Source organism: Molossus molossus, unplaced genomic scaffold (genome assembly GCF_014108415.1).
Source record: "Molossus molossus isolate mMolMol1 unplaced genomic scaffold, mMolMol1.p scaffold_m16_p_19, whole genome shotgun sequence".
NCBI classification, from domain to species: domain Eukaryota; kingdom Metazoa; phylum Chordata; class Mammalia; order Chiroptera; family Molossidae; genus Molossus; species Molossus molossus.
In genome coordinates, this window is record NW_023425354.1 from 15,997,228 (window position 1) to 16,011,522 (window position 14,295).

Sequence of the window (14,295 nt, forward strand, 5' to 3'; positions counted from 1 at the left end):
AATAAAAACATATTAAAAAAAGGAAATCAGAGACTAATTCTTCAGCCTCAGCCCTGAAATTGAAATATAGTAATATAAAATATACTTTGATTTCCCCCCAAGGAATCTCCCTCTCTTATCCACATAGTGAGCATTAACAATTAATGGGAAGGCTTTCCAAGCAATATAACATCATTCTTAATATTTACAATGCCCACGAAACATACAAACATCTGTTCTGTAGAGTTATAGCTATTAAAACATACTTAAGTGCCAGGTTCTCTCTCATATAGACGAGTCAAACCTTTAAGCAGTTACCCCTCTGGAGATTTCTAAATAGCAGGGATTCCAAGGAGATAGGAGGAAGACAATTTTAGACTCAACTCATCTTAAGGAATACTAGTTCATTTCATTATGGCCAGTAGCACATGGAAATTTTTTTTTTTACATTTCTTTTCTTTATTGATTTTTTAGAGAGAAGAAGGGGGAGGGAGAGATAGAAACATCAGTGAGAGAGAACACTGACTGGCCACCCCTTGCATGCCCCCCACTGGGAATTTGGTCCACAACCTGGGCATGTGCCCTTGACCTGACCAGGAATCGAACCGGCGACCTTTTGGTGCATGGGTCAATGCTCAGCCACTAAGCCACACCAGCCGGGCTGCACATGGAAATTTTACATAGAATACAATTATGTTTAAATTGTTGACATGATCTTTCACATTGGAGATGACTACAATGTACCCCTAAAAGTGAAGTTAAGGTTTCTCTCTGAGAAATAAAATTAGAAAAATCTCAAAAGTTCTTTTGATGAATTAGATCATCCATCAGCAGGAAAGAGAGATCTAAGAAATCTACGGTTACAGTAAGATTGAAGAAGAATTGGGCACACCCCAAACCTAATCAAGTACCCTCAAGGAGCAGGCCTGATTTGAAGCAATTACTAAGAAAAAAGCCTCTTCCTCTATTTCTAGAGAGAATATGTTAATGGAGGAGAGTGGTCAGCTTGGTTCTCTGTTAGCAGAGTTGAATTAGTGGAGCCGATACCTTCACCAGAACTTTCTGACTATGTGAGCTAGTCCCTGTGTGTACTAACACAATTAAGTTTAGCAAAGCTAAGTATCATTTCTTAACTGTTAATTACATACAAACAAGGACTGCCACCCAACTTTTCCCAACTGACGCTTCTTCAGGTTATAACAAACACAAGATTAACATAACAGTAACAACAACAATAATGGCAACTAACAATTGTTGAGCACTTATCAAATGTCAGGCATACTTCTAAAGCTTACATATTGTTAGCTCTTAACTTCCATATTACTGCCCTAAACCTCTCGTTCCAAGAAACCAAAACCCATCACTCCAGTCAGGCAGAACGGAATGATGGAATCACCCTAACCTATTCAAAACTGCAAGCGGTCGCTGGACAAGAAAAACAAGTTTCAGGAGATCCCAGCCCCTGACCAATCAAGAACTGGGGAGACCCCAGGCCCGACCAATCAAAGATGACCACGTCTCCTTGGCTGAACGACCACCCCTCAGCCCTGAGTTTAAAAATCGCTAGTCTGTACCAGCCGGTTGCTACTTTCTCCTTAGAGGTAGTCCTGCAGGCTGATTCCCAATAAACCTGCACTTCTGGGGACCCTGCACCGCCTTGTTCTACCTCGTTCTTACACATATGAATTACCCACTGAGTCTTCACAGCAACCCCATGAGGTAAAGAAAAACTGATGCACTTAGAGGTTCTGGAATGAATGCTAGGTCATATGCCAATGAGTGGTGGAGCCTAAATTCTAACTTTGGCAGGGTGTTGGCATTCTTAACCACTCCCTGAGGGTGGGAGATAAGGGGAAACAATATAATTGTATTTCAAGAAGATGTCCAAGCAGGGGTTCTTTGTTCTTTTGGTTGCAAGATACAAAACTGCACCAAACTATTTTATGTTCTTTTAATATTTTTTCTTTACTTACTTTAGAGAGGAAGAGAGAGGAGGGAGAGAGAGATAGAAACATCAATGAGAGAGAACATCGATTGGCCGCCTCCTGCATGCCCCCCACTGGGGATTGGGACCAAAACCTGGGCATGTGCCCTGACTGGGAATCGAACCATCAACCTCTTGGTGCATGGATCGATGCTTAACCAGTGACCCACACCGGCTGGGCGGCACTCAAACTATTTTAAATAAAATGTTGGATGAGGCTCACCCTAAGCCAAGTAAGGTATTCTTCTCATATAATATTTGCACTTATCTGTCACTGTATTTACTGTTGCATTTACCACCCTGTGTTATAATGATCTGTTTATATGTTCATTATAATTATCCCACTTAACACCATTAACTTCATAATTTTTTCTCTTTTATTTACTACTATATTCTTGCTACAAAGAAAAGTATCTGATAAATGGTAGGTGCTGAAGAAATATTTGTCAAGTAAAAAGTAGGGTTGAGGACACTGGACAGGAACAGGGATGTTAGTTGATTAATTTTTTTAAATTAATTAGTCGATTAATTTAATGATTAAAAAAAGCAAGGGCGGCGGCCCCGGCCCCGGCCAGTTTGGCTTAGCAGTTAGAGCATCGGCCTGCAGACCAAAGAGTTGTGGGTTCAATTCCGGTCAAGGGCATGTACCTCTCTTGCAATTCAGCCCCCGTCCCTGGTTGGGTTGTATGGGAGGCAACCAGTGGATGTGTCTCTCTCACATCAGTGTCTCTCTCTCTCTCTCTCTCTCTCTCTCTCTCTCTCTCTCTCTCTCTCTCTTTCTCCCTCCCACTCTCCCACTCTATCTGAGGATAAATGGAAAAATATCCTCGGTCAGGATTTAAAAAAAAGCAAGGGTAGGCAACACAGCTGGTGTGGCTCAGTGGTTGAGCATCGACCCATACACCAGGAGGTCGACGGTTTGTTTCCCGGTTAGGGCACATCCCCAGGTTGTGGGCCAGATCCCCAGTGGGGGGCATGCAGGGGACGGCCAATCGATGTTCTTTCTCATGGATGTTTCTATCTCTCTCTCCTCTCCCTTCCCCTCTCTCTAAAATCAATAAAGCAAAAAACAAAAAGCAAGGGCAGCTGGAATCTGACCTTTGGTCTCTCACCTTCCTCTCTGAATAACACCAGCTTCAGCACTTGCACCTGCTTTTCCATCAACTACCAAATCCTGGGCTCCAAGAAGTTGCCCAGCGAGTGGGCTGGCCTGCCAGTAGAGCAGCCAGCATCAGTGCAAGTGCTGGGGTTTGAGCTCCCAGATCTCCATGTCCCACTCCACCAGCCTGTGGGGTGACTAGAGGTCTGGGGGCCTGGCCATGGGGATTGACAGGGGTCTGGTGGAAATAACGGCATCCAGAGCATGAAGGAGACTATGCAGTGCCTGAGTGACTGCCTGGCCTCCTGCCTGGAGAGGGTGAGGCACCTGGAGGTCAATAATTTGAGACTGGAGAGCAATATCTGGGAACACTTGGAGAAGAAGGAACCCCAGGTCAGAGGCTGGGGACATTACTTCAAGATCATGGAGGACCTGAGGGCTCAGGTTCTTGCCAGTTCTGTGGATAATAACATCGATTTGCAGATTGACAGTGCCTGTCTTGCTGCTGATAACTTCAGAGTCAGGTTTGAGAGGGAGCTAGCAATGCACCAGTCTGTGGAGAGTGACAACAGTGGGCTCCGAAAGGTCACTGATGACACCAATATCACTCAGCTGCAGATGAAGACAGAAATCAAGGCTCTCAAGGAGGAGCTGCTCTTCATGAAGAACCATGAGGGGGAAGTAAATGGTCTACAAAGCCAGATTGCCAACTCTGGGTTGACCATGGAATTGAATGCCCCTAATCTCAGGACCACAGAGTATCCAGGCCCAGTATGACGAGCTGACTTGGAAGAACCAAGAGGAGCTGGACAAGTACTAGTCCCAGGAGACTGAGGAGAGCATCACAGTGGTCACTTCGCAAACCAGTGAGATAGGAGCTGCTGAAATGACACTAGTAGAGCTGAGACATATGGTTCAGTCCTTGGAGATTGAGCTGGACTCCATGAGAAATGTGAAGGCCAGTTTGGAGAACAGCCTGAGAGAGGTAGAGACACACTATGCCATACAGTGTGAGGACCTGCTGAACATCAAGGTCAAGCTGGAGGCTGAGAACATCACCCACTACTGCCTGCTGGAAGAAGGGGAGAACGTAGATCTTGGTGATGACCTGGACAACAGCAACTCCATACAATCCATCCAAAAGACTACCACCCATAGGATTATGGGTAGCAAAGTGGTCTCTGAGGTCAATGACACCAAAGTTCTGAGGTGTTAAGGCAGCAGAAACAGGGCAGAAGGCCAATAAAAATTCAGAGACCACTGAGAAAAACAAAACAAAACAAGAAACAAAGTTGGTTGTACTTCATGGAAACTGAAAATTCAGGAATAGAGCTTATTCCGCAATCCTGCATTCTACCATAATATCTTGCTTCTGCAATTTTTTGCATAAATATTCCATTTTTCTTTCCTTTTTTCCATACAGCCTTCTTTGCTTATTTATGGCTTCTACTTCCTCATAATTTTGGCTTTTGTGAAACTTTGGATAGCCCTCCTGCCAACTCTAATTGACCTTCCAGTTCTAGAGCTCGTCACTACACACAGACTCAGTGCCTACTAATTCAGGTTTTTAAGAGAAAGATTCTGACTGGTTCAGCTTAGGCCAAGAGTTCTCCAGTTGTCCAATAAGCAGTGGCTAGAGTGTTACTCAACAGAAATGGCTGTGTAGGCTTGCTCTTTTGCCAAGGAAGCAGCTTTCACAGAAAGGATTGTAGACTGGGTATGCACTCCCAAAATAGGTCTCCTGCAGATGTCAAACTGATGTTTCTTTCCTTTTGAAATCTAGGCAGTTTTTTTTTTAAACCACCAGGAGTATATTCTAAATTACATGGAAAATTTATAGTCATACATTTTCTGTATTTTAACAGGGAAATGTTAAATGGACTGCCATTTTCCAGTTGCTTGCATTTCAATTTGTTCTTTGATTGCTTAAAACACAGACATCTTTTCTTTCTTGCCATGCAATGAAATGTTCTATTTTGATATGGTATGTGTTAGTCATAGTGTTTGCATTTTCATTATGATATCAAGAAGTTAATCTGTTTCAGTCTTTTTAACTAGTATAGTTAAGGGCTTTTGATAGTTTCTTGTGATAATTGCATTATAATTTTCACTCTTTTATGTTTTGGACTACATAATTTCTGGAGTATTAAGAGAAGTGCCTGAAATTTTATGTGTAATTCTTTTTTTTCTTTCTTTTTTTTAATCTTCAGATAGAGTGGGAGGGAGGGAGAAAGAGGGAGGGAGGTAGGGAGAGAGAGAGAGAAAGAGAGTGAGAGAGAGACATCGATGTGAGAGGGACACATTGACTGGTTGCCTCCCTCACGACCCTGACCAGGGCTGGGGACAGACCACAACTGAGATACATGCCCTTGACCAGAATCAAACCCGTGATTCATTGGGCTGATGCTCTAACCACTGAGCTACCAGCAGGGCTGTAATTCTTGATTTAATACTGATGCTGAAAAACACTAGATTGCTCTTAATTTACAAATGAATTCTGAAAGATCACTTCTAAGTCAGTTGTTTGAAACTGAAATGGTTTTCCCCAGTGGTCCACAAGAGGTTATTTAACTTATAATATATTTACTCAGTTATTCCATCAAGAGCCACTATTTGACACTGTGTTAAATAACTGTGTTTACAACATGAACAAAACAGATATAGTCCTTGTCCCCATGAAGCTTACAGTCTATGGGAGGAACACAAATAGGCAAACAAGTTACACTAGGACTAATAGTAATAGCTGACTCTGGCGGCCTGGTGCACAGTAGGCTCTCCAAAAATATTCATAAGATGCATAACTCAATAGGTTAAAAGTGAATAATTTACATTTATTATTTCTTTTAATCTTCACACTTCTCTGGGGACCTTAGACCTTTTAAAATCTCTGATCCTAGCTAAACTGGTTAGTAATTCCACTAAGAAAGACAAATTTACAATGGATATATTTTTAAACTTTTTATTGATGTATAAAATATATACAGAGATGTATGCATATATCAAGTCCAACTCAATGCATTTGTACAAACAACACACTTGATCAAGAAACAAACTTTACCAGTATCCCAGAGCTGTCCTCATGTCTTTCACAGTTCCTACACCTCAGGGGTAAAGAATATTGTTTATAAATTAAAATAGGTTGAGTATCAGTCATTTAATAATATATTAGAGAAGAAAGATATTTAAGTAAATCCTAAATTGTCCATTTAGGACTCACTAAAATGTGTTACCAGGCTTGTTTATTTTGTCAGTTATGATTAGATTCAGCTGTACATAAACAAAAATTCAAAATAACAATGGCTTATACTTAAGACAGTTTATTTCCCTTTGACATGAAAGAAGTTTAGAAAGAGATCTTTAGGGCTGATTTGACATCTCCACAGTTATCAGATATGCAGTTTCCTTCTATTTACAGATCAACCATTCTAGGGCATAGCTAGTGATGGTCTCTAATGGCTATTGGAAATCCATCCATTACCTGCACATTCCAGATGGGAAAAAGGACATTCTTCCATTTTTTGTTCAGATAGAGTGGGAGGGAGGGAGAGAGAGAGAGAAACATCGACGTGAAAGGGACACATCGAGTGGTTGCCACCCACACGACCCAACCAGGGCCGGGGACAAACTGCAACCGAGATACATGCCCTTAGCAGGAACCAAACCGGGTCTCTCTCGACCACAGGCCGATGCTCTAACCGCTGAGCCAAACCCACCAGGGTGAGGCCATATGGTTTTAAAGGGAAGCTGATCTGCCCTGACAGGTTGGCTCAGCGGATAGAGCGCTGGCCCGCAGACCAGAGAGGCCGGGTTTGGTTCCCTCTAGGGGCACGGGCCTCGGTTGCAGTTTGTCCCTGGCCCTGGTTGGGGTCGTGTGGGTGGTGACTAGTCAATGTGAAATGTGTCTCTCTCACATAGATGTTTCTCTCTCTCTTCCTCCCTCTCTCCCTCCTGCTCTGAAGACTCAGGTGAGGATAAAATAAATGAATGAATGAATGGAAGCTGATCTTTTGGCTTAGTATGTTGATGTCCCCAGTAGTATAGGAGTTCTATTAGTAAGGAAGAAAGAAAGAACATATTTGGGGTAAGCAACTAGTAGCGTCTGCTACAGATATATTGATTTTCATTATAATTGTTCACCATCTATCACATTGTCTAATGAAAATTTTCTTCCTAGGAAGGGAAAAACATGGAAATTTAGGTGTTATGTATAAGGAACTGAGAGATGAGTGTTCAAAGAAAGGTGTTATAGCCCGGCCGGTTGAGCGTCGACCCATGCACCAAGAGGTCGCCAGTTCAATTCCTGGTCAGGGCACATGCCCAGGTTGTGGGCCTGATCCCCAGTGGGGGGCATGCAGGAGGTGGCCAATCGATGTTCTCTCTCTCATCGATGTTTCTATCTCTCTCTTCCTCTTCTTTCCTCTCTCTCTAAATCAATAAAGAAAAAAAAGTTTAAGAGAAAAAGAAAGAGATGTTATATATAAGAAAGTGAGAGATGAGAATTCAAAAAGAGCTCATTTACTGTACAAAGTGATCTAGACAGGTTCAATTTCTTGCTGTAGGCCATGGAACCAATCAGCAAACCTCCCTAAGCCCAGGAATCTCAATGATAGATTGTAGCAACTTCACCTCCCCTCTAATTATAGCAAGTCATGGTAGAAAATTTCTCTAAAAAGCTGTGTGTGTGTGTGTTTTAGGAATTGGCTAGGAAAATTCAACTGATAGTATTAAGTCCTCACAAGTATATTTTCTTCTTTCAAGTTTAGTATTTTGAAATCAGCAAATGGATAAATGTTATACTAGAACCTGGTTTAGTATATGGATTTATATCTAGAACAAGTTAGCTCTTGCTTCCCACAAGAAAAACCACTTACATAAAAAGGCTAATGCACCATGATTATAAAGCAGATGCTACTGTCGTCTCCCCTTTTCACTGTTATTAATGTTGGGCTCAGTTCCAAGAAAAACCCTCCCTAAGGCTGGGTGAAACTGGGAGCAAGTTATTCTTTGAGGTCTTCCTGCCTGTCATTTTTAAACAGGTGAAATCTGGTTAGAGTGAGCCTCCTGGGCAGTCTATATCAGTAGAGCTAAGAATGCAAACATCAGGAAGAGCAGGGGGTATAAAGAGAGATCAGCAGCTGTCAAAAGGGCATGTCTCCAAAGGAGCATTGTCTGCTTTTAACTAGGAGATGGGAAGGGAAGCAACTGTGGGAGATGAGAATCATCACTGAGGGAATAGAGAAAGGGAGGAAAGGGGCAGAGGGAGGTTCCCAAGGAGTCAAGTGAGTGGCAGTTAGCACTTACAGGGTCCCAACCATGAGGGGAATGGCAGTTGTAGTGGAGCAAGGGCCAAAGGTTGATTCAGTGAAAATGATTGAGCACCTGCTATGTCTAAGGCACTGCGCTAGGGTACCATGGGGGATACAGATGTAAATCAGCGTAAACCCTGACCAAAGAGTGCTGATGGTCACCAGACTATCAAGGGAGATAAAGGCATGGGCTTAAAGTATATCACAAGTTCCAGGGTGATTGGTGCTATGAAAAAAGGGTAAATGATACTTTATAGAAATTCATGGAGGAGGATAGTCCAGCTGAAAGAATGGTGAAGGTAAGGTGAGGTAGGGAGAGGGGACTGTAGAAGATTTAAGGACATATCCTTTGAGTTGGATTGTGAAGGCTAAGCAAGAGGGATAGGGTCCTAAGGGTAAGAAGAATTGAGTTTTAGGCAGTGGAGGGCAGATGGGTCTTAAGAGACACAAAATAGCCCGGCTGGTGTGGCTCACTGGTTGAGTGTTGACCCATGCACCAAGAGGTTGCTGGTTCGATTCCGGTCAGGGCACATGCCCAGGTTGTGGGCCGGACCCCAGGTTGTGGGCCGGATCCCCAGTGGGGTCATGCAGGAGGCGGTCAATCAATGTTCTCTCTCATCAGTGCTTCTTTCTCTTCCTCTGTCTCTCTAAATCAATAAAGAAAAAGGAGTAAAAAAAATAGCCCTGGCCGGTTTGGCTCAGCGGTTAGAGCGTCGGCCTGTGGTCCGGAGAGACCCGGGTTCAGTTCCCACTGAGGGCACGGACCTCGGTTGCAGTTTGTCCCCAGCCCTGGTTGGGTCATGTGGGTGGCAGCCACTCGATGTGTCCCTTTCACGTCGATGTTTCTCTCTCTCTCCCTCCCACTCTATATGAACAAAATATTGAAAAATGTCCTTGGGTGAGGATAAAAAAAAAAAAGAAACACAGAGTGGCCTGGCTGGTGTGGCTCACTGGCTGGTGTGGCTCAGTGGCTGAGTGTTGACCCTGCACCAAGAGGCCACCGGTTCGATTCCCGGTCAGGGCACACGCCCAGGTTGTGGGCCCAGTCCCCAGTGTGGGGCATGCAGAGGCAGCTGGTTGATGTGGCTCTATCGCATCGATGTTTCTTTCTGTTTCTTTTTCTCTCTCTTTCCCTCCCACTCTATCTAATGATACATAGAAAAATATCCTCAGGTGAGGAATAAAAAAGAAATAAATTTTAAAAAAATAAAGAAGATGGAGCTAAGAAGCATGGAAGGATGACAAAATTTCATAGTCCTACAGCGTATAGGTGGGCACCCAGGACCTCATAATATAGACTCTGCTCTGGAGAATAGCTTCTGAATGAAGAGCCCAAAAAACACCTGTTCTCTCCCTCAGTCTAGAGTTTCTCCTTCTCCTAATTTCCCTGACATACCTCAACTTTGCCATCTCCATCTGCTGCCATCATTGTAAGGAGATTCAGGGAACATTTTGCTCTGAAATTTTTCATCCTAGATGTGGTTGCTGCAGAGGCAGCTGGAGACGGTGGGATAGATTAGGAAACATGGGTGAAGAGACAGAGACAGAGAGAATGGATGCACCAGTTGTCCCTTTATAATAAACCTGGTCGATTTATTTATAAGATTTTCTTGATTTGTACCTTTGAAATCCTTTCTTGAAATCCTTTCTGAGAGAATAATTTTCTTTAAAGGGCAATAGAATACACATTCTTCTCAAGTGCACATGAAACATTCTCCAGGATAGATAATATGTTGGGCCACAAAACAAGTCTTAACAAATTTTAAAAGTTTAAAATCATATCAAGTATATTTTCTGACTATAGTGATATGATACTAGAAATAAAAAAATAGGAAGAAAATTTGAAAATTCACAAATAGGTGGAAATTAAAAACATACTCCTGAACAACCAGCGAATCAAAAGGGAAATCAAAAAGTATCTTGCCCTGGACAGTGTGGCTCAGTTGGTTGGACATCAGTCATCCTGTGCACCAAAGGGTTGCACTTCAATTCCCAGTCAGGGTACATGTCTGGGTTGCAGGCTTGATCCTCAGCTGGAGTGTGTGTGGAAGGTGGCTGATCGATGTTTCTCTCTCTTGCTCCTCCTCTCTCTCTCAAATAAATTAAAAAAGATATATATACGTGTGTGTGTGTGTGTGTGTGTGTGTGTGTGTATTTATCCTCACTGGAAGACATTTTTGCATTTATCTTCAGATGGGGGGGGAGGAAGAGAGAGAGAGAAACATTGATGTGAAAGAGACACATCGACTGGTTGCCACCCACATGACCCCAATCAGGGCTGAGGACAAACTGCAACTGAGGTACGTGCCCTAAGGGGGAACCGAACCCGGGACTCTCTGGTCCGCAGGCCGACACTCTAACTGCTGAGCCAAACCGACCAGGGCTAAAAAGATATTTTTTTAAAAAGTATTTTGAGCCCTGGCTGGTTTGGCTCAGCGGTTAGAGTGTCGGCCTGCGGTCCAGAGAGACCCGGGTTCGGTTCCCGCTAAGGGCACGTACCTCGGTTGCAGTTTGTCCCCGGCCCTGGTGGGTCGTGCGGGTGGCAGCTGCTCGGTGTGTCCCTTTCACGTCGATGCTTCTCTCTCTCTCTTCCTCTCTCTCTCTCCCACTCTATCTGAACAACAACAACAAAAAAAAAAAAAAAAAAAGGAAAAATGTCCTCGAGTGAGGAATAAAAAAAAAAAATTTTTAAAAATAAATAAATAAAGTATCTTGAACCCTGGATGGTTTGGCTCAGTGGTTGGAGCATCAGCCCATGGACTAAAGGGTCCATGGTTTAATTTTAGTCAGGTTGCCAAGTGTACCTGGGTTGTGGGTTCAAATCCCTGGCCTCCAAGTCAGGTTGTGTGTGGGGCGACCAACCCATCTCTCCCCTCCACCTCTCCCTCCGTCCCTCCGTCCCTTCCAGTCTCTCCAAAAATCAATGGAAGAATATCCTCAGGTGAGGATTGACAAAAATAAAAAAGTATCTTGAGACAAATGAGAATGAAAACACAGCATACCAAAATTTAAGGGATGCAGCAAAAACACTTCTAAGAGGGAAAGTCATAGCAATGGTGAAAGGGTTAGTAACATTTTGTTTTATTTTTTTATAAATAAATTCCAATTTCTATTTATTTATTTATTATCCTCACCCGAGGACATTTTTCGATATTTTGTTCAGATAGAGTGGGAGGGAGAGAGAGAGAGAGAGAGAAACATCGATGTGAAAGGGACACATCGAGTAGTTGCCACCCACACAACCCAACCAGGGCCGGGGACAAACTGCAACCGAGGTACGTGCCCTTAGCGGGAACCGAACCTGGGTTTCTCTCTGGACCGCAAGCCAACGCTCTAACCGCTGAGCCAAACCGGCCAGGGCGGGGTTAGTAACATTTTAAAGGGTAAAGGTAAAAGCTTGCAAAAGGCAGAAACTGAGAAAATGCGTTGCTTACATGACCTTTGCTCAGACTTCTGTTGAGTACGGATTATAGGATTATGCGCAAGACAGTGAATCACCCAGCAGATGCAGGATGTGATACCAGACCAGTCTACCTGCAAAGTGGACAATGGGTCAGGCAGAGTACCTCAGCAGGAACTGCTGGAAGCTAGAAGTAGAGTATATAACCTACACCCCAACTGTTATTCAAGGATGACCCCTTTTCAGGCTCAGCCTGCCTGCACCCAGGCCCATGCCATGAAATCATTTTTGCTCTACATTGGCCTTGTGTTGTGGATGTGATCTCCCGCTGGCTCAGACCTTTTGAATAGATGCTTACATTAAAAAAGAGAGAGAGAGGGAGAAAGATCTTAAATAAACAACCTAATTTACACCTCAAGGAACCAGAAAAGAACAAACTCAGCTCAAAGTTAGCAGAAGGAAGTAAATAATAAAAATTAGAGCAAGCATAAATGAAATAAAGACTAGAAAGATAAAAGATCGATGAAACTAAGAATTGGTTTTTTATTTTTTTTATTATTATTTGTTAATCCTCACCAGAGGATATTTTTCCATTTATCTTCAGATAGAGTAAGAAAGAGGGGATGGGGGAAGAGAGAAGAGAGTGTGGGGGGTAGACATTGACGTGAAAGAGATGCATCAACTGGTTGCCTCCCACACCACCCCAACCAGGGACGAATCGCAACCAAGGTACGTGCCTTTGGCCAAAATCGAACCCGGGTCTCATTGGTCTGTGGGCCGACGCTCTAACTGCTGAGCCAAACCAGCCAGGGCTAAGAGGTTTTTTGTGTGTTTTTTTTTCTTCATTGATTTTAGAGAGAGAGGAAGGGAGCAGGAGAGAGAGATAGAAACATTGATGAGAGAGAACATTGATTAGCTGCCTCCTGCATGCCCCCCACTGGGGATCTGGCCCATAATCTGGGAATGTGCCCTGACTGGGAATCAAACCAATGATCTCTTAAAATAAACCAATTAAAAAATGGGTGAAGAATGTGAATAGGTATTTTTCCAAAGAAGACATAAAATTGGCCAACAGATGTATGAAAAGATGTTCAACATCACTAGTCATCAGGGAGATACATCAAAACCACAATGAGATAACACCTCATACCTGTTAGAATGGCTGTTATCGAAGAGAGGATAGATAACAAGTGTTGGGGAGGATGTGGAGAAAAGGGACCCTTATACACTGTTGGTGGGAATGGAAACTGGTACAGCCTTTATAGAAAACAGTATGGAAGGTCATATATCAGCGGTTCTCAACCTGTGGGTTGTGACCCCTTTGGTGGTCGAACGACCTTTTCACAGGGGTCGCTTAAGAACATCAGAAAATACATATTTCTGATGGTCTTAGGAACCGAGACACCGCTCCTCTATCCGTCTCCAGGTGGGTCCGCCCACATGCAGGTACACCCACATACAACATGAGGAACTGTATTAAAGGGTCTCGGCATTAGGAAGGTTGAGAACCACTGTCCTATATGATCCAGCAATCACACTTCTGGGTATGTATTCAAAGATTATATCAGTGTCTCAAAGAGGTATCTGCACTCTATGTTCATTGAAGCATTATTCACAATAGCCAAGATATGGAAGCAACTTAAGTGTCTATTAAAGTAAATGTGATCAGCCCTGGCCGGTTTGGCTCAGTGGTTAGAGCGTCGGCCTGCGGTCCGGAGAGACCCGGGTTCGGTTCCCACTAAGGGCATGTACCTCGGTTGCAGTTTGTCCCCGGCCCTGGTTGGTCGTGTTCCTTTCATATCGACGTTTCTCTCTCTCTCTCTGTTCCTCTCTCTCCCTCCCACTCTACCTGAACAAAAAATAGAAAAATGTCCTCAGGTGAGGATAAAAAAAATAAAAATAAAAAAATAAATAAAGTAAATGTGATCATGTGTATATAAATACAAGGTGGGACAAAAGGTGTACAGTTGTGAGTATGCAAAGCACATTTTATTCTTGTATTATTTACTAATTATTGTATTATTTCTCATGCAAACAACTATAAACCTAATTTGCCCCATCCTGCATATATATTTATATACATAAATGTTTTTATCTTTGAAAAATAAGGAAATCCTGCCATTTGTGGCAATAGGGATTAACCTGGAGGACGTTATGCTAAGTGAAATAACCAGAGACAGACAAATACTGTTTGATCTCAGTTAAATGTGGAATCTAAAAAAGTCATCTCATAGAACCAGAGAGTAGAAGAGCGTTGCCAGAGGATGGAGATGGGGGAATGAGACAATGTTAGTCAAAGGGACAAGCTTCGGTTATAAGATGAATAAGTTCTGGGGATCTAATGTACAGCATGGTGATTACAGTTAATATTATGGTATTATATACTTGAAATTTGCTAAGAGTATATGCTAAGTGCTCTTACCATAGGGGGGTAAAAAAGTAATTAGTTGAGGTGATGGATATGTTAATTAACTTGATTGTGGTAATCATTTTACAGTGTACACAGCATTAAACCATCACATTATAC

The 14,295-nt window shown here is 42.9% G+C and overlaps 1 pseudogene; it reads left to right on the forward strand.

Moving 5' to 3' along the window:
- Positions 1–4,278, forward strand: part of LOC118634056 — a 45,245-nt pseudogene extending 40,967 nt beyond the window's left edge.
- Positions 4,279–14,295: the final 10,017 nt, after the last annotated feature.